Source organism: Silene latifolia, chromosome 2, assembly GCF_048544455.1.
Source record: "Silene latifolia isolate original U9 population chromosome 2, ASM4854445v1, whole genome shotgun sequence".
In the NCBI taxonomy this organism is placed as follows: Eukaryota; Viridiplantae; Streptophyta; class Magnoliopsida; order Caryophyllales; family Caryophyllaceae; genus Silene; species Silene latifolia.
This window is the reverse complement of record NC_133527.1, coordinates 96613173-96638442: the sequence shown is the minus strand read 5'-3', so window position 1 is coordinate 96638442 and position 25270 is coordinate 96613173. Positions and strand designations below refer to the sequence as shown.

Sequence of the window (25270 nt, the reverse complement as noted above, 5' to 3'; positions counted from 1 at the left end):
TGGTGTTATTTCTGGAACTCACATAAGTGTTTTTGAACCCACAGCTCCAATTTAGATTACCCTTAAACGTCTCCATATGCCTCATAACGTAAACACCACAATCAGTCTTATTAGTGTTGTTCCTCCACTTCATCTTTGCAATAATTGGCTCCCTTTGTTTTACACGATCAACTTTTACGTTTGAAAAACCAATGTCTTAGAAGTATGCTGCTAGAACGTTACGCTGGTGGAAGAAAAAAAACATAATAATTATGAGGTAAAATATTATAAAAATAAGAAAACTATAAGGTGCAATATGAGAAATGATTGGGAAATGTACATACTATCTTAAGTCATGGTACATTTAATATTAATGAAAAGAAGCATTATGGAATGCTATAAAGGAAAAGAGAACATAATATCTTACAAACTACAGTGGTCTATCGCCAAAAAAATCTTCTGGTTTTCCTTCGCGAAGCACATTGTCAATGATGATGAACTTATACTTCTTGCTATCAATGACGAATAAATTGAAATGCCTTCTATATATGACTGGGAAGAAGAACTGCAGTTTAAAAAAGATTTCATTAGGTAACAACCAAATAAAACATAACATGGAGAAAGAGTGAATATTGTTGATGCTAACCAAATCAACTTCATCTGCTTTTACTCCGAATTCGGTAATCTTTTCCTTAATTATTTCTTTAACTACTAAGAAATTGTCAACAATACCAACTTCTCCTTCAAGCATCATCTGTAAGAAGGACAAAGAAAGTTTCTGATGTTAATAAAGGGGAACACCATTTAAAAAAGTACATATAAAAAAAAGTTATATAAATATTTCACTTACATACACAAGTGTTGTGAAAAAAAATTGAAATGGCTCTGATGGTTCTCTTCTTCTACGTTAACTGGCATTCAAAAGTTTTGAACAACAATCTATAACATCATTTGTTAGATACTTAGACTCCCTTAGTGTTGCCATTTCAACACGGTTAAGCGAAATGTCACCCACACTGATAAGAAGTTCCCTGATTCAGGAAAAATGTTAAAACATAACAGGATAGAGAACATTTTAAATTTCAGCAATTTACATTAGTATGAATATACATTTACCTGGCTAGATCGGTACCTTTTCCTCTAGTGTAGGACACATAATCAGCAACCCAATTATGAATTTCAGTAAGAGGAGTAATAGTACATGTATTCGTGATCAACTTCAGCTGATCTTTGTCAAGGACAACATCATCATCGTTGATCACTTTATCCTTGGCAGTGTCATCATTGTCAAGGACAACATCATTATCATTAATCACTTTAATTATCCTTGGCAGTGTCATCACACTACGCTAAATAAGGCCTTCAATAATGGTCAAATAATGCAATTACCGTTTTTAAATAGAAACACGGTATCGTTATTGCAATGATGGTTGTTAAATATATACTACAGTTGTACAAATAACACGCGATCGTTATATAACATCAAGAATCGTAATAAAATCTTTTAAGAAGCCGTTATTAAATCTTAATAACAGTTTCAAATCCGTTGTCGTAGTTTACTATTGACAACGTCTTATCGTTCCAAAACCGTTGTTAAATATTATATATGATAATGGTTCATTTCGTTATCTTATTTAATTGAATGTCAAAATTTAACAACTGCTTTATTGCATGTAAAACCGTTACTATATTTATCTGTTGGCAACGGTATGTAACCGTTATCTATTTTTATTGATGAAACTTGGACAACAGTTCAGCTTAAATAAACCGGTGTAAAAGTTTTGAACTCGACAACGGTTATCGTTCATTATCTTATTTTTTTGGCGGTGTGAATGGGAGGGAAAAGATGTCAACGGTTATTTATCTAAATAAAACCATTATCAAATAATTATTTGCAACGGGTTGTTTTTAACCGTTATCGTTTTTAATTATTTTTTTTAAAATGATTTTAGTTTGTTCTAACAGCAGCTGAAATGCTATTTTTTTCAGCTGCTGCTGAAAAATAGCCTTCTAGCAGCTGTGCACTGCAAAAATTCAATCCTGCATCAAAATATTACACCCCGTGATAAATTAAACCCAGTTTACAGGATGATCAAAAGCCAAAACACAACTTCCTCAGAAAAAACAAAAGAAGCCAATACACAATGGCTCTATATATACACACACGTATATAAAGCATGAGCAAACTATTGAGACTCCGCTAATGAAACAATATAACTGGCCCACATATTTCTTAACTGGGTGATGTCCTCTGGCGAATATTCTGGGGCTTTGTTGAGTATTAGTGGAAACTACAATTCAAAATATACATAATCAAAATAGATGATAAGTTTGTTTTCAGTCGTTGGCCTTAATAAAAATAAATCCTATACTACTACTAATAAAATAGCTAGTGATAAGTTAGGGTCGAATCCACAGGGAGGCGGTGATTATCTAGTTTGTTGATGTTTAGAGTGTCTTAAGGTAACCAGTTTTGGGGGTTTGTTGATTTTGTTTTTTAACAACTAATGGCAATTTAAATAAAGTTGGTAAACAATAATATTAAAGAGTCTAGGGATCGGGTTCACTAAGTAGTCATCTAAGGGGAGGATTTAATTCATTGATTGAGCAATTTATATTGTTGAAAGTCATACGATCGGTTGATTCTAATATGTCTTTTTAGATCTAACTTAACATGCAATCGCTATCATTAAGTCGGTCTAATTCAATTATCGTGGCCTATAATAGTCTTAACCCTGTCGGTGATAATCCTAGTTTATGCGATACTAATTAATCAATTCTGATCAGTAATCAAGTAATTAGAAGTAGAACAATAATTGAACAATAATAGAAAGCAATTTAACAATCAATTCATAATAACTCCTTTTTTAACAACCTAGATCCCCTTTTACCATAGATGATAAACTTAGCTACTCATGATGATAACAATAACAACAATAATTGATGAAGACATAATCACAGACAATAAATAAGAAGAAAGAAATAATAACATGAACTGAATTAATAATTAACGAGGAAAGATTAAGAACAATACCGTAAAAAGCTAGATCCGGAAATAAGAACAATAATTAAACTAAACTAAGTATTTGAGAGAGTTTTCTAAGGTAGCTATACGAATCTACGGAAATTAAGACGTGAATAAACTAGGGTACGAATTTTGGTATTTATAGCAAAACATAACCGACTTAACGAAAATTGCGGAATATTCTAGAACCAAGTGGTTCCTCGATCGAGCCCCAATGTACTCGATCGAGTCGCCAAGTTCCTCGATCGAGCCCAGCTCTAGTTGATCGAGGCACCAAAGTTCAGGAACCCCAACTCTCAACATTGCATATTTTAATTGATTAGGTTGGTTCCTCGATCGAGCCCAAGGTGTACTCGATCGAGTAACCAAGTTCCTACTTCGCGCACGGAACTTCAAACGACCGCCATTTCTTCATTACTTGTCGGAAACAAGCGATTTTCACGGCGTTGGAAAGCTAAGAAGATACGCTTTCATCTCCAGTTAGAATCACTTGAATATCCATTGTATAACTCGAGATATGACTCTTCAAAGTAGGCACTTGTAATAAGAAGCTATTTTCTTCGTGTTTTCTTCTTAACTTCTCTTCCTTCATTCTTATGGATTCTCGTGCCATGCTTCGTGTATCCCTTTATGCCCACTCCGCGATGCCCATTTCATTCCTTTGCTCCTCAAATGCATCATTCCGTCATTAAACATCAAAAAGCGGAAGTATCGGCATTCTAAGATAAAAGGCATATAATTAACATAATTTAGCACGAAATCGTATCAAAAGCAATTAAGGGGAGGCATAAATATGTATATAATTATGACTCATCAAACTCCCCCAAAACATCTCTTTGATTTTCCGCAAGCAAAGCAACACACAATACAAAAGGCAATCATACAAATAACGAATGAACAACTCAGAGCTAATGTTAATGCACATACAAATCCCAAGCTATCCGTATCCGTAACAAAGCAATGACCAAAGTGTACCAATAAAACAAATTCAAAGGTACGGGAAATAGAAAACGTAGCTCAAGTCTCAAGTCACCATACTATAGACAAATGCCAAATACCTTTCGATCTTATAAGAGAAATTAGTCGGATTCTCGCGGATTCACTCATGCACTCATAAGTATGTAAGGGTGAGTTATATGTGAAGAATATAAAGACTTAAAAACACTCACTCGACTTATGAAACATGCATGAAATCTAATGTGATAGAGATTTCCCCAACTAATATGCAATCACAAGGTAGACAAAAGTACATGTATCAAAGACAATAAGGGTGGCAAATGGGTTAAAGCGATAGAAATGGTTTGTGTCAAAGCACGTTATGGATATGTCGAGCTAAGACGGTAGTCCCAGCGCTAACCAAAACCAAATCTTAAAATAACAAATGAACCCAACTTAGAGAAATGATCTCAACTTTACAACCATCCTTTTGATCCTTGACAAAACCAAATGAAGTAATCCCTTTTCTTTTCTTTTCTCTTTTTCGATTTTTGTTGTCTCTTTTTTTTTCTTTTTTTTTTCTTTCGCTTCATATTTTTCTTTTCCAACACAAGGATACAACAATAAGTCCCAACCCAATCATAATAGCAAAATAAACATGATAAACAAGAAACTGCGACTGTCCCGAAAAGGTAGGCAAATTCTTGGATTGTAGCTCATAGGATGTAATTTAAGATTGGCTACAAGGGTTCAAACGAGCTAACAAAAGGTAATGTAAGGCTTATTTGAACAGTAAGAATCGCCTATCCATATGTACTTAGTCAAATGAATGCAATAAAAGCATCAAGAAATCAATGTTACACTTATGCAGTTTGATATTACACATTCCACAAGGAGAAACCACACTCAAGCCTAATTGACAATTGAGACCAGTTTATTGATATTCCTGGACTAGGAAGCTCTATAGACTTCAGAATTTAACTAGTTTACCAACATAATTAGGTCAAATATAATCAATATAAGGCATGTCAATATGGTTAAGACTTGAATTATGAGTTTTGTTTTCATGGCTAATGAGTCAAAACAATGTACGTGAACAAGTAGATGGGGTTCAAATGCAAAAATAATGCAATTTAACGTCATTGTCATTAAATTCACCAAGACTCGACCAAAAACAAAGGAAAAACATGTTTTTGTATTTTGGACTTTTTAAATTTTTATGGATTTTTGACTTAATAGCACACAACATAAATAAAGACTCCTTCCCCAAACCTAAATGTCACAGTGTCCTTATTGTGACGCCTACAGCATAACAATTACACAAATCCATCAACCTAGAGGACATAACTAACAAGAGGAATGGAAAAGAAATAGATAATACAATAAAAGAAGGTACAAGGGAAGAGAATACCGGGTAAGAGCGTAGAAATTCCACCAAACCAGCTGCAAAAATAGGGGAAGAAGAACAACCACGCAATTCCTATCATCGTCTGGTTACGTCACTGACCCGAAAACCTGGTGACTCAATCGAGCCCCATGCCACTCGATCGAGTATGCAAGTTCCTCTATCGAACCTCCTTGCCCTCAATCGAGGCACCTGTTGCCGTCCTCTTCCTTTCTTTATATATCGATTACTCGCAATTGGGCACAATCAAAATAGCTCAAGGCTCTTAATAGTCGATCATAAATCTGCGCATGTGCTACACAAAAGTATAAGTAGCACCAAGATATAACAGGAGCATATAAAATTAATGTTAAAGACCGTCTCAGCATATCAAATTTTTGATGACAATTATAGCAAAACCGCATCAAATTGTTAATCTAACCAAGAGAATATGGAGTATCAAAACACAAAGTAGAAGTCATACGAGGTAATTTATCACTCACCACACCAGTAATCCTCATGAAATTATCGTCAACAATTACCTCTTGGTCAGGAGGTCTACCACTTCTAATGTCAGAATCGGTGGCAAAAGAATATATTACCTCTTGTAGATACCCAGTATCTGCTGAGACTCCAACAAACATCCGATGATTATCGGACTATAACATGTTTTGGAATCGCGGCGTTTGATCGACAGTTTGTGTACAACTTCACGTCGAAAAACATAAAACGATTTCGAAAATAAAATATTTCAAAACATTTCAAAGATACCTGGAGTGTTTAATGCACGACGACGGTGTCGCAATGACATTAACTAGAGTCAAAACCGACACCGGACCAAAAACCGACTCAAAAATTCAAATCCCGACTCCAACAACGAGTCAAACCGAGTCAATCACCAAAAACAAAACATTTCAAACCTTCTACCTTATGTTTTCCCGGATTCATGAATGGTCAAGTACCAAACATGTGACTACAAAACCTAGGATAGAACAAATCATGATTGCATTTCTGTGAAAGCGACAAGACACCTCGAAGAACCGCGACGTGGCTCGCGCCTCTTTGAGCAGCCTAGGTGGCCACATCGCTCAAAATTCACACAACCACTCATTTCCCTATAAATACCCCTCAAATGACCCTCATTTGAGACTTACGCGAGTGTCCGCCCCCTCTTTTCTCCCTTAAAATTCTCGACTCGACTTCTTAAGTCACAATCCGACGCGTATTTACGACCTAACCGATCGTAAATACAAGCCTTACACATTGTTTGGTACCGTTATCGTGCATTAAATCACTTGACCGACCACTTCGACCACTACACCGTCACTAATATTCAGACACTCTTTTTACTTACCAAAACGGTTTTAAACCGAGTATTTTCCGACCAAACGAGTTGTTACACTTACGTCGGTCACTCGCCATAACCAAACATGTAAGTATGAGGGTGTAAAAATCCTCTTTTTATCATATTTTCATTTGTTTCATGACTATAACATGCTAAAACGTGCATAACAAGAACCAAAACATGGGATAAACGAGCCAAAACTGATTTTGGGCCTGAGACAGAAGCCCCTTGGTTCGCCGGCTTGCCCGCGCCTAAATGGGGTGTTCAGGTCAGAGATCAACCGTGTTTGTTCTCGTCTTTCCCCTTTAATTCATTTTCATATTTGTAATTGGTTTTTACCATTTCAAATATTTTCAAACCCTTTTTATTTTATTTCATTTGTTTTAACCATAAAACATTTTTCACCCTTGGTTCCATATACCATGACGGTTAAATCCGTGTTTCGGTGATAATATTTGGTTAATGACATTAAAAAGGTATTTTAAAGCCTTTTATTACATTTTTGGGAGGTATTTTAAAGCCTTTCATCATTTCCTTACATTTCCAAAATAAACATATTTTGTCACCAACACAAAGTCATCCTTTGTTCTATATACCATGCCGGATTTTAACCCGGGTACGATGATGAGTATCGACTAATGATATTCAAATGAACTTAAAACAATTAGTTCATAATTATTTTCAAAACTATTCATGTCATGTTTGTCAAAGTCGAACCCGACACCGAATATTATCAAAATAATGATGATTATTTGAGTCTAGTTCTTCAAATCAACAAATGCGGTCTAAACGACCCTTTCAAACCAAATCGTGTTCAAACACCCATTTCTCAACATATTTTACAACGTTTTCTAAATGGTCAGAATACGGCATATAACCGTAGGGTGACCCGCGCCTAAAACAAGCCTTTCAATTCTCATTTTCAAAACCAGGGGGAGATCCCTTGTACCGTCGGCTGGCTCGCGCCTCATGTAGCCGTCTGGTACAGGACCTGTTCCCTTTCCAGCATTAGTCTAGGACGATCCCTACTCCGGTTAGCCCGGATATAAGACGGATCAGATGACTATTTGTTTATTCAAAATCACATTTGCAAAATGCCTTACTAAGACAAATGGATCACGTTATGCACCCTAAACCTAATATGGTAAATGGATGTTTAATTTCCATCTTGCATGCAAATCAATCATTAATCCAACTTGACATCTTATACTTGATACTTGGATTAAATCAACCGACTTAGAAAGCTCTCACATATTAGGTTTAAATTATTGGATGCGCATTCATGCATTTAAACCGTTTTATCAACTTTTGCATTCAACCAACCAAGATCGATCAGTAGAGGCCGCTACCGCGGGCGAGATTGGGTGTCTGATTAAAGGGCTTCCCAATACGTACCTTCACCTCTTACTCAGAAACTTTGGATAGTGGACGACTTATCCAGGGCGTACGAGAGCCATTCTAGAGATAGGATGCTAAAGAGGGACGATTTCCTTATCTTTAGTACCTATGTCAAACGCTGCTTTGTGCTTCGATTTGACCGAGGTATAAAGTGGAATTCGAACGGGTTCCAAGCATCCCACAAATGCTTGGTGGCGACTCCGACCATCTCTAATCGTTTCGAGACCCTTACTGAGACGAAACCGACCGATCTAAAATGATCCGGTCGAAAGCATTTTTACGCCGTCGAGCATGGCTTTCAAAAGACCTCTATACGTCCAACAGATCGGCTTGGCGTGTAGGTGGCTGCGTCCACCGATTGGCGACTCCGCTGGGGAAAACTAGGACACTTACGTCTTTGTGATCCCTAGATGGTGAGACTCGAATGAGGTCTTTGTTGGAATGCATTAATTGATATTACGGTCACGGTCGGGTTCCTTGTCCGGGCCCACAACCTAACCCTTTTCGACCAATTGGCTCGTCTCGTCGGCATGAGTTTTCTCATCCCCGCATTTCGAATCCCGATTGAGTCAAGCATGCCATTGACGTTACACATTTCTGTTTCGTCAAAGAGCTTTAATTACTTTCGAGCACGAGGCTAGGGCAACCTCCTTACACATTTTGTTTGGATTGGTATCCCTCTCGCAAATCGGGGTTTGATTGCTTGGTGTGTAGCCCACCCTCTTAAGCCAAAACCCGTGTCAGCATAATGCATAATATAATGAATTACGAGTGCTTATGTGCTACTTGATCATAAGTCCTTCCGTGTCATTTTCAAAACTTTCAAAAACTCCCTTTTGTGCCGTTATAATGGCCGTTTCAAACCTCGGTCTTTCGCCGACCGTTGCACGCCTTTCTTGGCCATCGTAATGACGATTTTCAAACCCGGTTTTTATAACCATTTCAACACGCCTTTCTAGGCCGTCGTAATGACAATTTTCAAACCCAGTTTTTATAACCATTTCAACATGCCTTCCTAGGCCGGCGTAATGACGATTTTCAAACCCGGTTTTTACAACCATTTCAACATGCCTTTTTAGGCCGTCGTAATGACGATTTTCAAACCCTTTTTTCACAACCATTTGAAATCACCTTTTTACGCCGTTATAATCGCCGCGTCTAGACACGGATTTTAACCCATTTCGCGCCGACAATGGCTCTTTCAAAACCTGAAAAAAGCACACACCCTTTTCTCGAGACACTTTCGAGATCCCGAGGACCATGCACCGTCCCCGAGACCTCTTCAAACATTTCAAACCCGATTTTCAAAACATACAATTTTGAATTTCCAAAACCATCTTGGGAGATAATACACTGTTTTCCGAGCCGACTCAAACTCAAAACTGTCTTTTGCAAATAAACTTAAGACAACCCTTTCAACTGGCCGACTTGCAGAGATCTCTATCTTCGGAAGCCGTCCATAAAGCGACGAATGAATCTTTTTGAAAATTTCTATTTTCGAAAATTTCAGCCCACTATTCCGATTCGGCCTCGTGTCTATCGAGTCGAAGCAAACGTACTTATGGGGCTTTACTTATGAATCGTCTCACCATGAGACCCGTCCAATGGCGTCGCGCCGCTATGCTGGACTCGTGTTAAAAGTTCGGTCAACACCGTCACGTCATAAATCGAGTCAGCACCGAGGAACCATACACGGTCACCCTCGTCTTGTTGAGTCTGATCTTTGTCTCGTCATTTGCGTTGTCTGCATTCAGTCTTTGAACCGTGTCGGATTGAGTTGTAATTGGAGCTGTTTTTCTACCTCAGAGCCATGGCCCCGTCTTCAACTTCGCCTGTCAACCACAACAACAATGATAACAACAGAGATGTCACGACTGATCAGCTAGCCAGCCTGCTTACCGCTCTTAAGGTCACCCTGGATCGCGTCGAGACCCGTATCGACGCCCTGGAGAACAAGGAAACTGGAGAACATAATACTCCACCTCTGACTGAAACTGAGAAGAGGCTAAAGCTCTTGGAATAACAGCTCCTAGCCCGGGGTAACAATATCCATCTTGAGAACAACCGAAGGTTCGAACCTGTTGGGAACCAATTACCCGACAACTTTACCCTAACTGATGTGCCTAAGTTCAAAGGAGTGGAGGACCCGCTCAATCATATCCGTGCCTTCAAAGACTACATGGCCATTAAAGGGGTCAAACAGGAACTTTTCATCCGGATCTTTCCGTCCTCTTTAGAACCGATCCCTCGCCAGTGGTACTACTCCCTTGATCCGAAAAACCTTACTACTTGGGATGAGGTCGCAGTTGAATTCGCCAAAAAATACGCCGACAATGTTGAAATCCAAGCCAATACCCGTACTCTTGAGGTTCTAACCCAGAACGATAAGGAAGGGTTCACTGAGTTCATAACCCGTTAGAGGAGGGTGAGTACTGATCGGAGCCATTTGGTGTTCACAATTAAGCATATGTGGTCGTTGGTCAATGGTCGATACAAAACACAATTTATACTTCACAAACAACTCTACAATTAGTAAAGAGGCAAGTAAAGGTCGGATCCCAAGGGACGGGTATTGAAATGAAGATTCTATTGTAACTAGTGGTGTCTAGGGGTGTCACAAATTGGGTTGATGTAGAAGGTTACTAAACTAAAATAGCAATGAAAATAAATTAACAAGATAAATGAAATAAGGGTGTAAACAATTGATTAAAAGCACTAGGGTGTCATGGGTTCATAGGGGAATCATGGGATATGATCATACAAACATGTTCTCAAATTATAAGCAAGCAATTATTGTTGTGATGGATTGAGTTGGGTTATATCTTACAATCCTAGGAAAGTTTGGGTCCCGGAGCCGAATCTCTTGGATTGTACAACACCTACAAGTCGACTTAATCTTCCCTACTTAACACATGCATGGTCTAACAAGACTCGAGTTGGGTTATGTCTTACAAGTCAAGTTGAAAGGATAGAAGATGATAGTAAATGCAAGGATTCATAGGCTTAGCATTTCATCAAATATAACATGTGCATGTATTAAGATCAAAACAAGCAAGCAAATAAGATATGAAAGCATATTAATTTAAGCATGAATCATTCCCCATGTTGGTTTCCCCTAATCACCCATTAAACCCTAGCTAAGAGACTACTCACTCATTATCATATTGATCATGCTAGAAAGGTTGTCAATCATACTAACATAATGAAACATGATGAATAAATGAAAGTAATTAGCAATAATTAAAAAGGGATTAAGAGATTATACCTACTAATGATTCCAATAATAAAGCAAGAATAATAGAAGTACTTGAATCCTAGATTGAGAGGTTGTCAATCTCCCAATAATAACCCAAATAATCTTCAATTACCCAAAATAAAGTAAGAACAAGAGAGAGATTAAAGAACTAAAACTTGGATTAAAACTTGATTAATATTTGATTACAATATTGAAGAGAGATTTGATTGATATTAACTACACTAATTATTGATAAGAAGAACATGCTCCTCTAATTAGACTAATGGGGTATTTATAGTGAAAATTAGGGAGGATGCATTAGGGTTAACTAAGGGCTAAACTAGTAATTACACTTTTTAAGTTGAGCAAGGAGCCTCCGGGATTGTCCGAGAGAAGGGCTTCTTCATTTCGTAGCTTGAAGAACGAAACTGTGCTGTGCTGTAATCCGTGCGGCTGGGAGTCGGGACGGCCGGATCTGGGATGGACGATCCGAGCGGATCAAGGAACAAGACGCTCGGACTGGGCATGGGGAATCCGAGCGGATTCCTGGTGAGGACGCTCGGACTGGCGAGGACGGACGGATTCTCTACAATCCGTTCGGATTGTAGTTCAGCAGCTTTCCTTCTTCTTTTTCTTCCCTTTTCTTCATGAATTCCTTGGGGATTTCCTTGGGGACTCAAGGATCCTTTTCTCAACAATGCTCTTCTACTATGCTATGTACAAAGGCCTTCTAGTCTTGTCTCTCCTTGATGCTTGGTCATTGAATATGATCAATTTAGCCTTGTTTTGCCATGAAAATGCAAGATTCTTACTCCTTTCCTACCAAGGGATCAAAATCTCAAATAATATGCAAAACAAAGAACTAAAGATAAGAAATGACCCAAATAGGCACTAAAAAGCATGAAAAAAATGGTAATTCGGGGGCTAAATATGCGCCAATTATGGTCGCATCAAATATCCCCAAACCGAACCTTTGCTCGTCCCGAGTAAAGAGGTGACAAAGACTAGGACCAATACTAACCTAACCTAATAATAATAGCCGATATGAGACAATTAGCGGGTCTCACTCCGCCCCTTCAACTCACAACAAGACAACCATGAGGTAGGATGCCTTCTTGCAAGGCAAGGTGGGTCTTGCCAAAATGGCGACACATCCAAACTTTAAAGCACACAAAAACACATAATGGATGCATCTACAAAAAGAATAGCCACTTTCCTCATCTAAGTGGCGGAAATTATCTACAAAGGAAGCAATTCAAGGGTACACAATCCTTCATAGATGCAATTTGTTCAAACTACTAAGCCTAGAAGGATACCTAATAAATCACCTCCAAGTTGTGTCAAGCTAAGGTACCTTTGTCCTCAATCGTTAAATGCTTTTGTCAAGAGTAGACTCCCTATGGCGTTAGAAACACTGGAGGATCGCGGAATTCCCCCTCTTGCCTAGACAAGAAGAAGGGTCGTCCCCTCTCTACCATGCACAAAAATGGATACGATGGATAAAGGGATCAATAGATATTTGAGTTTCACTTTGGGAGTTTGCTTTTGTTTTTGTTTTTCCCCCCAATTTCTTGTGGCATTTGACATTTGAGAACACTTTCTTTGCCATTTCTTTTTTATTTTTGGCATTTCAACACTTGACAACTTTTTGCATTTCTTTTTGAACATTTTCAAAGTCACCCCAATTAGTAACGAGGGTGCCTTGTATTTGAAGCTTTAGGAGTCTATTTTGCTCCTCTTTTCTTTTGATGCATTTTTGCAAACTTTCTTTCATTTTTCATTTCATTGAACTCAAATTGATTTTCTTTTTGTTTTGTGCCCATTCCCTTTGATGACAAAAATATGGTAGAACATGGATGAATGATAGAAGTATGCATGGTTTCAAGGGTCACCTTGGAATAAACGGTAGCCAAGGAGTTATCACATCACAAGGTACTCTTGACTAGGCCTTAAACCATGGGTCAAAGGATACTAGCATGACACATCCTAGGGTGTTTTACAAGCATTCTAACAAGCAAAGTCTTAAGAATAAAAAGCATCTACTAGGGCCTATATACACTTGTCAAGCTTCCCAACTAGACGGTTTCGCAAAATTTTTCTAACATGCAACTACATGCCATGATGCAACTAGCATATACACATCCTAATGCATATGATTCTACCAACTAAAATGCCAAATAATTCTAGATGCAATCCTAAGTTCACATTGTTTTACCGCATCAATCAAAATAAAGCCACATAGTCATTAACATAAAGAGGAAAAAGGAGATTGGAAAGATCATACCATGCGGTCTTCAATATCCTCATGTCTCGGATGTGGCTTAGTCAATCAAAGTGAACAAGGATGAAACAAACACAATATATACAAGACAATATATACAAAGGAAATGAACTTGTTTTTGGTTTTTCAATTTTTCAAATTTTTATGATTTTTGGAATTTTTCAATTTTTTTATGGTTTTTGAATAAAAGTTAAGTGTTAGAATTCCCATCCCCACACTAATATGGGCATTGTCCTCAATGGCCAAAATGATGGAAATTATGCAAGAATGATGCATGATTTCTATACTAAATGCAATTCTACACTAAGCTATGCTACATGATGCATGGTTTTTGTTATGACGGAGAGGATAATTTAAATTACCTCCCGTTGCGTATGCATTAACTTCCCCAAACCAAGTAAGACACTATTGCTAATGTCAAAGCATGGGGGAGTTCATGCACATGCTATGCTATGCATGAAACTAGATTGTCATTTTGGATTTTACAAAAGTGGGAACAATAAAGAACACCTCAAAGGAACCGAGGTGTGAGTCCTTTGATGTTGCTAGGACTAAACCAACAATGATCAAAATGAAATAAAATACAAAGAGATATAGACAAACCATGGGAGTGTAGGAGTCTCCAAGGCTAGTCTTCCATCATGCTACTATCATCACCACTTCCCTCATGAGAAGTGGTCACATTGCCACTTTCCTTGGCACTTTCTTCCTTGCTTTCTTCACCATCATCTTCCTCATCATTATCTTCACCATCTTCACCATCTTTTTCTTCATCTCCACTTGCTTCTTCCTCAATATTATCATCAATCTCCTCATCATTTCCAACAACCTCATTGTCTTCCACCACGTCCCTAGATGCACCCGGAAACAAGGCTTCTCTATCCGCCCAACTAGGCAAAGGACAAGATGGATCGAGGAGTCCTTGCCTAGCTAGATGTAGGAGGGGAGGATATTGAGCCAAATAAGCATTCTTCCGATCTTTATAAGCTTGCTTGTGCATAGCTTGCATTAGAAGAGTGACATAATCTTTTCCAATTTCAACTCCTTGCGGTTTGAACTCTTCATAATCATAGGGGTAAGGTGGTATAACAATGGAAGAGGAGGGAGTTTCATGATCACCCTTTTGTTGTTGAATGATGTACTCGGCTTCTTCGGATAGGGGAAGCAAATAGTTGGTCCGGTGGACACTAAGACGGCAAATCTTTGCGGGTAAAGTGAATGATCGAGCCTCACTTGTAAGCCACCCATACTTGGTATCAAGGGAATTGTGAACAACCCACTTAAACTTGTTAATCAAGGTGGACATATCAATAAGATGGCCACCATCCTTAGCCTTGTACTTGCTATCCTTATTGAAATTAGGATCAAAGTGCTTGGCTAGGACCGTGACAAGGCCGCCATTAACAATTACGGTTTGACCCTTCTTCCCACTATCTATATGGAGCCATCTATCAACCAATAGCCTCAAAGAATTGTAAGGCTTGGTGTGAATTCTTCCAATATTCAAAGTTGATTCAAGGAGAATAAAATCGAGTCCCGTGAAATGATTGGTGTCTTTCCTAGCAATTATGGTATTTCCCACAACTTTGTGCCATAATCTTATGCCCGGATGATGGACCAAAAGAGCACGACAAGCTTTAAAATCTTCAAATTTCTTCCCGAAGATTGCCTCCCAAAGAGGCTCGGGATCATACTTCCCATATTGCTTATAAAATTTATGTTCATCGCTAAGACCCAAAATTTCACCCAATTCCGGAAAGGTAATGCGTCTACTAGTGTTAGCTAGACGAAACTCAATATTTTCCCTATTCTCAACTTTTGTCACTTTTAAAGAACTTAAGAATTCCAAGACAAGGGAGGGGTATGTTACTTCCTTCATTTCAAACAATTTCTTTAAACCCATGGCATTGAAAAAGACTCTTGTTTGTTCAAGAACACCCAACTTCTCTAAAGCATCTTGGCATATGAATTTGGTGGATTGAATTTGTTTCATAGCAAACTTGACAAATGTATTTCTATGGGAATCGGAAATGAATGTTACCTCCGGATAATGCAAGAGTTGATTAATTACCGGAGTAGAGGGTGATGCTTCCATAGAAGTTTGTTGAGGTTGTTGCACTTCCAAGCTTGGTGTTGATACCACCATTGCCAAAGCTTTCTTCATTTGTAGAGCTTTTTGCCTTTGAGAGAGAGTTGTAGTCTTTGGTGCCTTTGTTGCCTTTGCCTTTGCTTTTGTCGCTCCCTTTGTTCTTGCCATTTGATGAGCTAACCAGGAAAAAGATCAAAAATCTTCAATTTGTAGAATGCCCAAATCGATTTTGAAAGTGAAAGGCTTTGCCTTTATGAGAACAAAAATCAATTCAAAGGTGAAGATTTTGTTCTTGGTTTTGATTGTTAATGAAGATGGAGTGATTGATTTGTTATTTGAAAGATGGTTTGATTTGATTTTGGTGAGTTTTGTTGAGGGTTTTTGTTTTTGAGATGGAGAGGATGAGGGTTTTGATGTTATGGGTAGTGTTTATGAGTGAATGAATGAATGAAGGTGGGGTGGGTATTTAAAGAACTCGACAATTTTAGGACGCAGGGACAATCCGTGCGGATTAGGCGCAATCCGCTCGGATTTTTCAGCTTCAAATTTTCAAAAATCCCGCCTAGAGACGGGCGGATTCTGGGGAATCCGTTCGGATTCTTTTTGGATGAGACGGGCGGATTTCGCGCAGGACGGACGGATTCTTGTCCAGAGATTTTTCTTTGTTTTTCTTCAGCTGCAAGACGGACGGATTGTCCTCAAGACGGACGGATTCTGTGAGACGGGCGTCTTTCCAGAAATCCGCTCGGATTCTTCAACAGTCAAGAATTTGCAGTTTTCAGCTCAGCCCAAGACGGGCGTCTTCTCAGCAGGACGCTCGGATCCTCTACAGACGGGCGGATTCTCAGGAATCCGCTCGGATTGGTCCTTGTGTACACGGATTCAGTTCCATCCGTGCACCAACGCATTCCCTTATCATTCTTTCTTTCTTTCTTTCAAATCTTGTGTTCTTCATTGCGGGGGCACTACTAAGGCATGAATAGCCTAGGCAATTGCCATCCCCACACTAAGGTAAAGCACTACACATCAATTAAAATCATTAGTCCCTCCCTCACTTCTCTCTTTTCATGACAATTATTTTGATCAAAGTAAAAATAAATCCAAAAATGACAAAAATGCAATACAAAAATTGAAAAGTAAGTTAGGGAGTTAGAAATATTTACAAGTGGTGGTTTAGGGAGGACTCCACCAAACTCTCATTCTTGATGAGATGTCAAGGAGGCATGTTCAAGGTGTTGTTGATGTTGCTCAACACCTCGAAGAAGTAATCAAAAGCTTGTTCATTGTTATGGTAGAGGTCCTCAATAGACCGTGGCCCTTGTTGTTGATCATGATCGATGGCATGCCCAATGTAGGGATTAAAGATCCCTTCAAATTCGTCGTCCCAAAGACCACAAACTTCATTGAGTTGATCATTGAAAATCTCTTGCTTGGATGGAGACAACTCTCCCAATTTCTTCTCTTGGCCAATGAGGCCATCATCTTCTTCCTTGGTTGATTTTGATGAGCTTTGCAAGCTCTCCTTGTCACAATTCACTTGCTCTTTGAATGGAGCATCTTCAACTTTCTTCCTCCATTGGAGTTCCGATTTCTTCTTTTCATCTTTTCGGCTATAATGATCAATCATGAAACATGGCTCATGCAAACGAGGAGCTCTCATGGTCTTGTCAAGATTAAAAGTTATGCTTTCATCTCCCACTTCTAGAGTGAGCTCTCCATGTTTCACATCAATCACCGCACCCGCGGTGTGTAGGAAAGGTCTTCCTAAGATGATTGGAATGTTGGAATCTTCCTCCATATCAACAATGACAAAGTCCACCGGGATGAAAAACTTCCCAATTCGCACGGGGACATCTTCCCATATCCCTAGTGGTGTCTTCGTCGATCTATCGGCCATTTGAAGAGTGATATTGGTACATTTAAGCTCTCCCATTCCCAACCTTTTACTTACCGAGTACGGCATGACACTCACACTAGCCCCGAGATCACATAAGGCTTTGTTGATTGTTGTGTCGCCAATGGTACACGGTATTGAGAAGCTTCCCGGATCCTTTAACTTTGGAGGTGAACTCCCTTGAAGTATTGCACTACTCACCTTGGTGAAGGCGATAGTCTCAAGTTTCCGGATCGACTTCTTCTTTGTGAGGATATCTTTCATGTACTTTGCATAGGCCGGAACGTGATTGATTAATTCCGTGAAAGGAATTGAGACTTCTAAGTTCTTCACAATTTCCATGAACTTTCCAAGTTGATCATCAAATTTAGGCTTGGCTTGTCGACTTGGAAAAGGAAGTCTAATCACAATGGGCTCCTTTTCTTTGGCTTTGTCTTCATTTTTCTTTGAGCTTTCTTCTTTTGATGATTCCCCTTCCTTGGGACCTTGCACCACAACTTCATTCTCACTAGCTCTCACAACTTCATCCCCAACTTGCTCCTTCGGTGCTTCATACCTTGTACCACTTCTCAAGTGAATGGCACTAACCGTTTCATGTCTAGGGGGATTACCTTGAGGTGGTAATTGCCCCTTTTGTCTTTGTGAGCTCGAAGATGCTAGTTGGGTCAATTGTGTTTCCAACATCTTGGTGTGAGCTAGAATGTTGTTGATGGTGGTGTCTTTTGCTTGGCTATCTTTTTGCATTTGGGTGAAAAATTCTTGTTGATTCTTTTGCATTTGAAGGACCGCTTTTTGGACATCAAAACTTTGGTCATTGTGGTGATTGTATGGATTTTGATTTTGGTAACCTTGGTTTTGATTGAAAAAGGGTCTTTGATTTTGATTTCTCATGGGTGGTGGAGTGTATGTTGTTTGAGGGTTTTGGACATTTTGGCTTTTGTATGAGAGATTTGGATGGAACTTGGTGTTTTCATTGTAAAAATTTGAATAAGGGGTACCACTTTTGTAGGCTTGGAAAGCATTGACTTGTTCGGTTGTTCCCCTACATTCGCTTGAGTCATGACCCAAGGTTCCACAATTCTCACATATCCCGCTTGGGATTGATGAGGATGCCGTCATGGCATTAACATGATGCTTTGATGATTTTGAGCTTTCCTCGAGTCTAGCCATAGCTTGTTCAAACTTCAAGTTGATTGTGTCAATGTGAGCACTAAGTTGAGCACCCAATTGAGTAACGGTGTCCACTTCATACTTTCCTCCTCTAGTAGCCTTGCGAGGCCTACTATATTGCGAATTATGGACCGCCATTTCCTCAATCTTGTTCCATGTTTGATTGTCATCAACTTCGGTGAACATTCCATTTGATCCCATATTGAGAATGTTCCTTGAATCTTCATATAAACCATTCCAAAATTGTTGCACTAAAAACCATTCGCTAAGTCCATGGTGAGGACATGAGCGACAAATACCTTTGAACCGCTCCCAAGCTTCATACAAAGATTCTTCATCCCTTTGCTTAAAACCCGTAATTTGAGCTCTTAGCATATTGGTCTTCTCCGGTGGGTAGAATTTTTTGTAGAAAGCTAGAGCTAGCTTCTTCCAAGAATCTATTCCAAGGGTGGCCTTATCAAGGCCCTTCAACCATTGCTTTTTATGTGCCGATTAACGAAAAAGGAAATAAGACCCATCTTATTTGGTCTTGAGTCACGCCCGTTTGAGAGATAGCTTCACAATAATCACAAAATGTTTCCATATGAGAATGAGGGTCCTCACTAGGCATTCCCCTGAATTGGCTCCTCTCAACTAGTTGAATGAAGGCGGACTTGGCAATAAAGTTTCCGGTAAGATGTTGTGGGGTAGGAGTACCATTTGGTAGATCCTCCTTGGTGGGTATAGAGTGTGACGAGAATTTAGGCATTGTAGGTGGATTTTGTGTGGTATTGTTTAATGGGTTTTCTTCTCCTTCTATTGCGAAAGGATTGACAAACTCACTAGTGGGTTGAACAACTTCACCAACACCTCCCAAATTCCTCCTAACAAGTCTCCTATTATTCGTCAAGGTTCTTTCGATTTCACGGTCAAAAGGTAACAAATCTCTTTGTAACCTTCTAGACATGCAAAATATCAAACAACTCAAAAACAATTAGAACAAACCTTGAGGAGTTTTACTTCCCAAGGTGAAAAAGACACAACTAAAAACAATAAAAGAAATCTTAAATCAATTAAACACCGTCCCCAAGAACGGCGCCATTTTTGATCGGAGCCATTTGGTGTTCACAATTAAGCATATGTGGTCGTTGGTCAATGGTCGATACAAAACACAATTTATACTTCACAAACAACTCTACAGTTAGTAAAGAGGCAAGTAAAGGTCGGATCCCAAGGGACGGGTATTGAAATGAAGATTCTATTGTAACTAGTGGTGTCTAGGGGTGTCACAAATTGGGTTGATGTAGAAGGTTACTAAACTAAAATAGCAATGAAAATAAACTAACAAGATAAATGAAATAAGGGTGTAAACAATTGATTAAAAGCACTAGGGTGTCATGGGTTCATAGGGGAATCATGGGATATGATCATACAAACATGTTCTCAAATTATAAGCAAGCAATTATTGTTGTGATGGATTGAGTTGGGTTATATCTTACAATCCTAGGAAAGTTTGGGACCCGGAGCCGAATCTCTTGGATTGTACAACACCTACAAGTCGACTTAATCTTCCCTACTTAACACATGCATGGTCTAACAAGACTCGAGTTGGGTTATGTCTTACAAGTCAAGTTGAAAGGATAGAAGATGATAGTAAATGCAAGGATTCATAGGCTTAGCATTTCATCAAATATAACATGTGCATGTATTAAGATCAAAACAAGCAAGCAAATAAGATATGAAAGCATATTAATTTAAGCATGAATCATTCCCCATGTTGGTTTCCCCTAATCACCCATTAAACCCTAGCTAAGAGACTACTCACTCATTATCATATTGATCATGCTAGAAAGGTTGTCAATCATACTAACATAATGAAACATGATGAATAAATGAAAGTAATTAGCAATAATTAAAAAGGGATTAAGAGATTATACCTACTAATGATTCCAATAATAAAGCAAGAATAATAGAAGTACTTGAATCCTAGATTAAGAGGTTGTCAATCTCCCAATAATAACCCAAATAATCTTCAATTACCCAAAATAAAGTAAGAACAAGAGAGAGATTAAAGAACTAAAACTTGGATTAAAACTTGATTAATATTTGATTACAATATTGAAGAGAGATTTGATTGATATTAACTACACTAATTATTGATAAGAAGAACATGCTCCTCTAATTAGACTAATGGGGTATTTATAGTGAAAATTAGGGAGGATGCATTAGGGTTAACTAAGGGCTAAACTAGTAATTACACTTTTTAAGTTGAGCAAGGAGCCTCCGGGATTGTCCGAGAGAAGGGCTTCTTCATTTCGTAGCTTGAAGAACGAAATCGTGTCTTTGTCTTTAATCCGTGCGGGCCGGGAGTCGGGACGGCCGGATCTGGGATGGACGATCCGAGCGGATCAAGGAACAAGACGCTCGGACTGGGCATGGGGAATCCGAGCGGATTCTGGTGAGGACGCTCGGACGGGCGAGGACGGACGGATTCTCTACAATCCGTTCGGATTGTAGTTCAAGACTTTCCTTCTTCTTTTTCTTCCCTTTTCTTCATGAATTCCTTGGGGATTTCCTTGGGGACTCAAGGATCCTTTTCTCAACAATGCTCTTCTACTATGCTATGTATAAAGGCCTTCTAGTCTTGTCTCTCCTTGATGCTTGGTCATTGAATATGATCAATTTAGCCTTGTTTTGCCATGAAAATGCAAGATTCTTACTCCTTTCCTACCAAGGGATCAAAATCTCAAAGAATATGCAAAACAAAGAACTAAAGATAAGAAATGACCCAAATAGGCACTAAAAAGCATGAAAACAATGGTAATTCGGGGGCTAAATATGCGCCAATTATGGTCGCATCAAGTACTCAATTGGTCAGTAAACCGAGTGAATCAACTTTGTTGGAAAAGTTCGTCAACAATCTCCACCCAGTGTATGCCAACTTACTAAGGTATCAAAATATCAAGATCTTCCAGGATCTGCAAATTCTGGGGACACGCATTAAAGATGACCTCCGGAAGGGTGTCTTGGCCAAGACTACTGGCAGAGGCTACCAAGGATCCACCTCACCCGGATCCCGCCCTTACGGCCAAATAAACAAAATCGGTGAGGTCAACCTCGTTGAACCATCTACTAAGAGAGCTGAGCGCCCCCAGAGAGTGTTCACTAATATAGGGTCAACTTACGCAAGTGCTCTGAAGAGGCTCATGGACCAGGGGAAGTTACAACCAATCGGACCCACCCCGGATCCGATCGATGCTATGAAATCCGGCTTCTGCAACCCCAATGCCTACTGTCAGTACCATCAAGGGAAGGGGCATGATACCGAAACCTGCTTCAAACTCAAACACATCATCCAAGACATGATTGAGAAAGGGGATTTGCCTTTACCCCCGCCGACTAAGCCAAACAACAAAACAAATCCTCTGGGGATCAACGCCATCTCCGACGATGAGCCAACTCTGGACTGCTCACACCTCATCCTGCCAGTTGATGACGAGGTGAATGCCTTGGAGAAAGATCCCTCGGACGGGCTGTTTGTGTTCAGTGCTGTTACCATGCTCACTATGTTCCAACAGGTTGAGGAAGCCATAGCCAGTCTCTCCGAGAGGATCACCCGACTTGACGATGCCTACTGTCGGCTTATTTTCAGTCCTCCACCACCACGCCCGAGGGAGAGTCCCCCGAGCGCCCAAAACTACCCACACCAGGACGGATATCCCCCGCGAGCATTCTGGCATGCACCTCACAATAATCAACCCCACAATGATCACCCTCACAATAATCACCCTCACAATAATCATCCTCACAATAATCAACCCCACGAAACTACCCCCATAAAAACTACCCCCACAAAAATTACCCTCACAAAAATATCCCTCACAAAAACTACTCACCAAGAAATACCCCTCCAAGGTGCCTTCGAGATCCTGAAATCAACGGCATCTGGAGAGACGACGTTGAAGATGTCTACCTTGTCCCAGAAAAAGAGAAACGGGTGAAAGAGATCAGCCACCTTACCCGGTCCGGACGCCCCTATCAGAACCCGAACAATCCATTGGTCGTTCCAACAACGAATGACCAAGTCATTCCGGAAGTAGACACTCAACCAAGAGCTCATGAGAATTCAATCCTCAAGCAGCTTCAGAAGGCGAAAGCCGAAATATCAATCTGGCAACTGATCGCGACATCATTTGAGCATCGACAGGCTTTGCTACAGGCCTTGGGAAAATTAACCGTGCCCTCCACCTCTTCCCCTGAAGAAATAGTGGCGCACATGACAAGGGACGCCCCTGACTTGAACAACCCAGTCGTCTTTTCTGACGAAGATATCCCTCCCTTCGGAGCCAATCATAACCTTGCCCTGTACATCACCGTACAATGCCTCAAGAAGAATGTGCCCATGGTCCTTGTAGATGACGGATCCGTGGTGAATGTCATTCCCCTCAAGACTGTTCACAAGCTGGGTATTAAGGAAGCTGATTTGGTCCCAACGAACCAAGGAGTACGCGCCTACGATGGCACTCGTCGCGGGGCTCATCACTCTGACCTTCGCAACCGGACCACTGGAAAGACAAACCAGTTTTCAGGTGGTCGACATTGACGCCTCCTTCAATATGCTACTGGGACGTCCCTGAATTCACGTCGTCAAGGCAGTTACCTCGACTCTCCACCAGAAGATCAGGGTCCCCTTCAATGGGAAAACAATCACAATTCCTACTTCTCCGATCAAAGCCGTCATGAGAAAGGGAGTAGCCTCCCAAGCCATTGAGGAGGATGATAATGAAATGTGGGGATTCCAAGCTGTGAATGCCATAACTGATGAATCAACACCCTTTGATTGTGACCTGTTTGCCAACCTCACAGTCAACCGTATCATGATGCGCCAGGGTTACTTCCCGGGCTTACCCCTCAATCCACTGAAGAGCACCTTACCTCCCTTGAAACAGGCTAAGGTCCCCAACATTCCCTTTGGGCTGGGATATGAACCTACCGAAGAAAATATCCAGGAGATGTACCTCCTAGTCCGAAAACGCAAGAAGCACGGAGTTATCCTCCGTCCCTATTATCTGACCCTCAATGGATACTTTGTTCCCGAGGGAGAATCAGAGCTCTACCATGGCTTTCCGGAGCCAATCTATGACCCTGTGGCCAAGGCCAGGTACCCGGGTGTGGAAGTCTTTTAGGACTGCTACTTTATCCCCGACAACACCGAAACTGCTTCAACCGAGTCTAAGCCGCCGCCATGCCTCGACGGACAAGCTGTCACTCTCCTCTTTGGAGAAGATAACATCAAGCACCTCGACTATGAGGACATTATCAACATCGCGTTGAAGGACAACCAATTTGACCCAACCGCCTTGATCTCCAACACTGACCCGGAGAAAGCTACACAGGGCTGGAGGAAGACCGTCAAGTGGACCGATCGCCAAGGCCGTATTCTCAAGATCACAACTGGAGAAGACCCTATGTTCAAGGAGGGATGCAAAGGAGAATCTGAATCTGAGTCTGAGTCGGAGTCAGAGTTCGTCGTAGCTCCTAACACTCCTGATGTCCCAGTCAAGGTCCCCTTCCCGCTGTTCTATCACAAAGTCGTGGCTGATTCAGAGGCTGAGTCTACTAGGGTCACCCCCACTCCCATGAAAGGTGACAACCTGGAGCCTGTTCCAGGGGCCACCTCCTCTGCAGTGTCGCCTCTAACTGACCACAAGATGTCTGTCCTTTCTGATCTTTTCGCTCGTGTCAACTTAATGAACGCTAAGTTTTCTTATGACTCGTCTCAATTTAACTGCAATGCAATTCTGAATGACTAAGAGAAATTTGACTTGAGTGACTACCCACCTCACCTAGCCAAAGAACTTGACAAATGAGAAACCAGAACCCCCATCATTGAGGAGACCGAACCTATTAATGTATGAACCGACAACACACCTCAAGAACTTAGGATAAGGACAACCCTGGACCCCTCGGAAAGACAACAGTTCATTGACCTCCTACACGAATACAAGGACGTGTTCGCCTGGTCCTACAGAGATATGCCCGGGATTGACAGGGAAATTGCAGAGCACCAGATACCCATTAAACCCGGAGCTAAACCCGTGAAACAGAAGCTACGCCGGATGCGTCCTGAATGGGCCTTGAAAATCAAGGAAGAAGTAGACAAACAGTTCAAGGCTGGGTTCATCAAAAAGTCTGAATACTCTGATTGGGTGGCCAACATTGTGCCCGTACCAAAGAAAGACCGAAGAATTCGGGTTTGCGTCGACTTCAGGGATCTGAACAAGGCAAGTCCAAAGGAGGACTTCCCTTTGCCACATGTTGACATTCTGGTGGACAATACCGCCGAACATGCCCTCCTATCATTCATGGACGGGTATGCTGGGTACAACCCGATTAAAATGGTTGAGGAAGACATGCACAAGACAACATTCACTACACAGTGGGGTACATATTGCTACACGGTCATGCCTTTCGGCCTCATCAACGCCGTAGCAACCTATCAAAAAACCGCTACCACTCTCCTACACGATATGATGCATAAGGAGGTAGAGGTGT

At 40.4% G+C, this 25270-nt stretch overlaps 1 non-coding gene across 1 annotated transcript; it reads left to right on the top strand.

Moving 5' to 3' along the window:
- The first annotated feature begins 19004 nt into the window (after window positions 1-19004).
- LOC141645612 (small nucleolar RNA R71) lies at window positions 19005-19111 on the top strand. The gene has a single exon (XR_012545090.1). It is a non-coding gene; the product is annotated as a small nucleolar RNA R71 (small nucleolar RNA).
- The last annotated feature ends 6159 nt before the right edge of the window (window positions 19112-25270 follow it).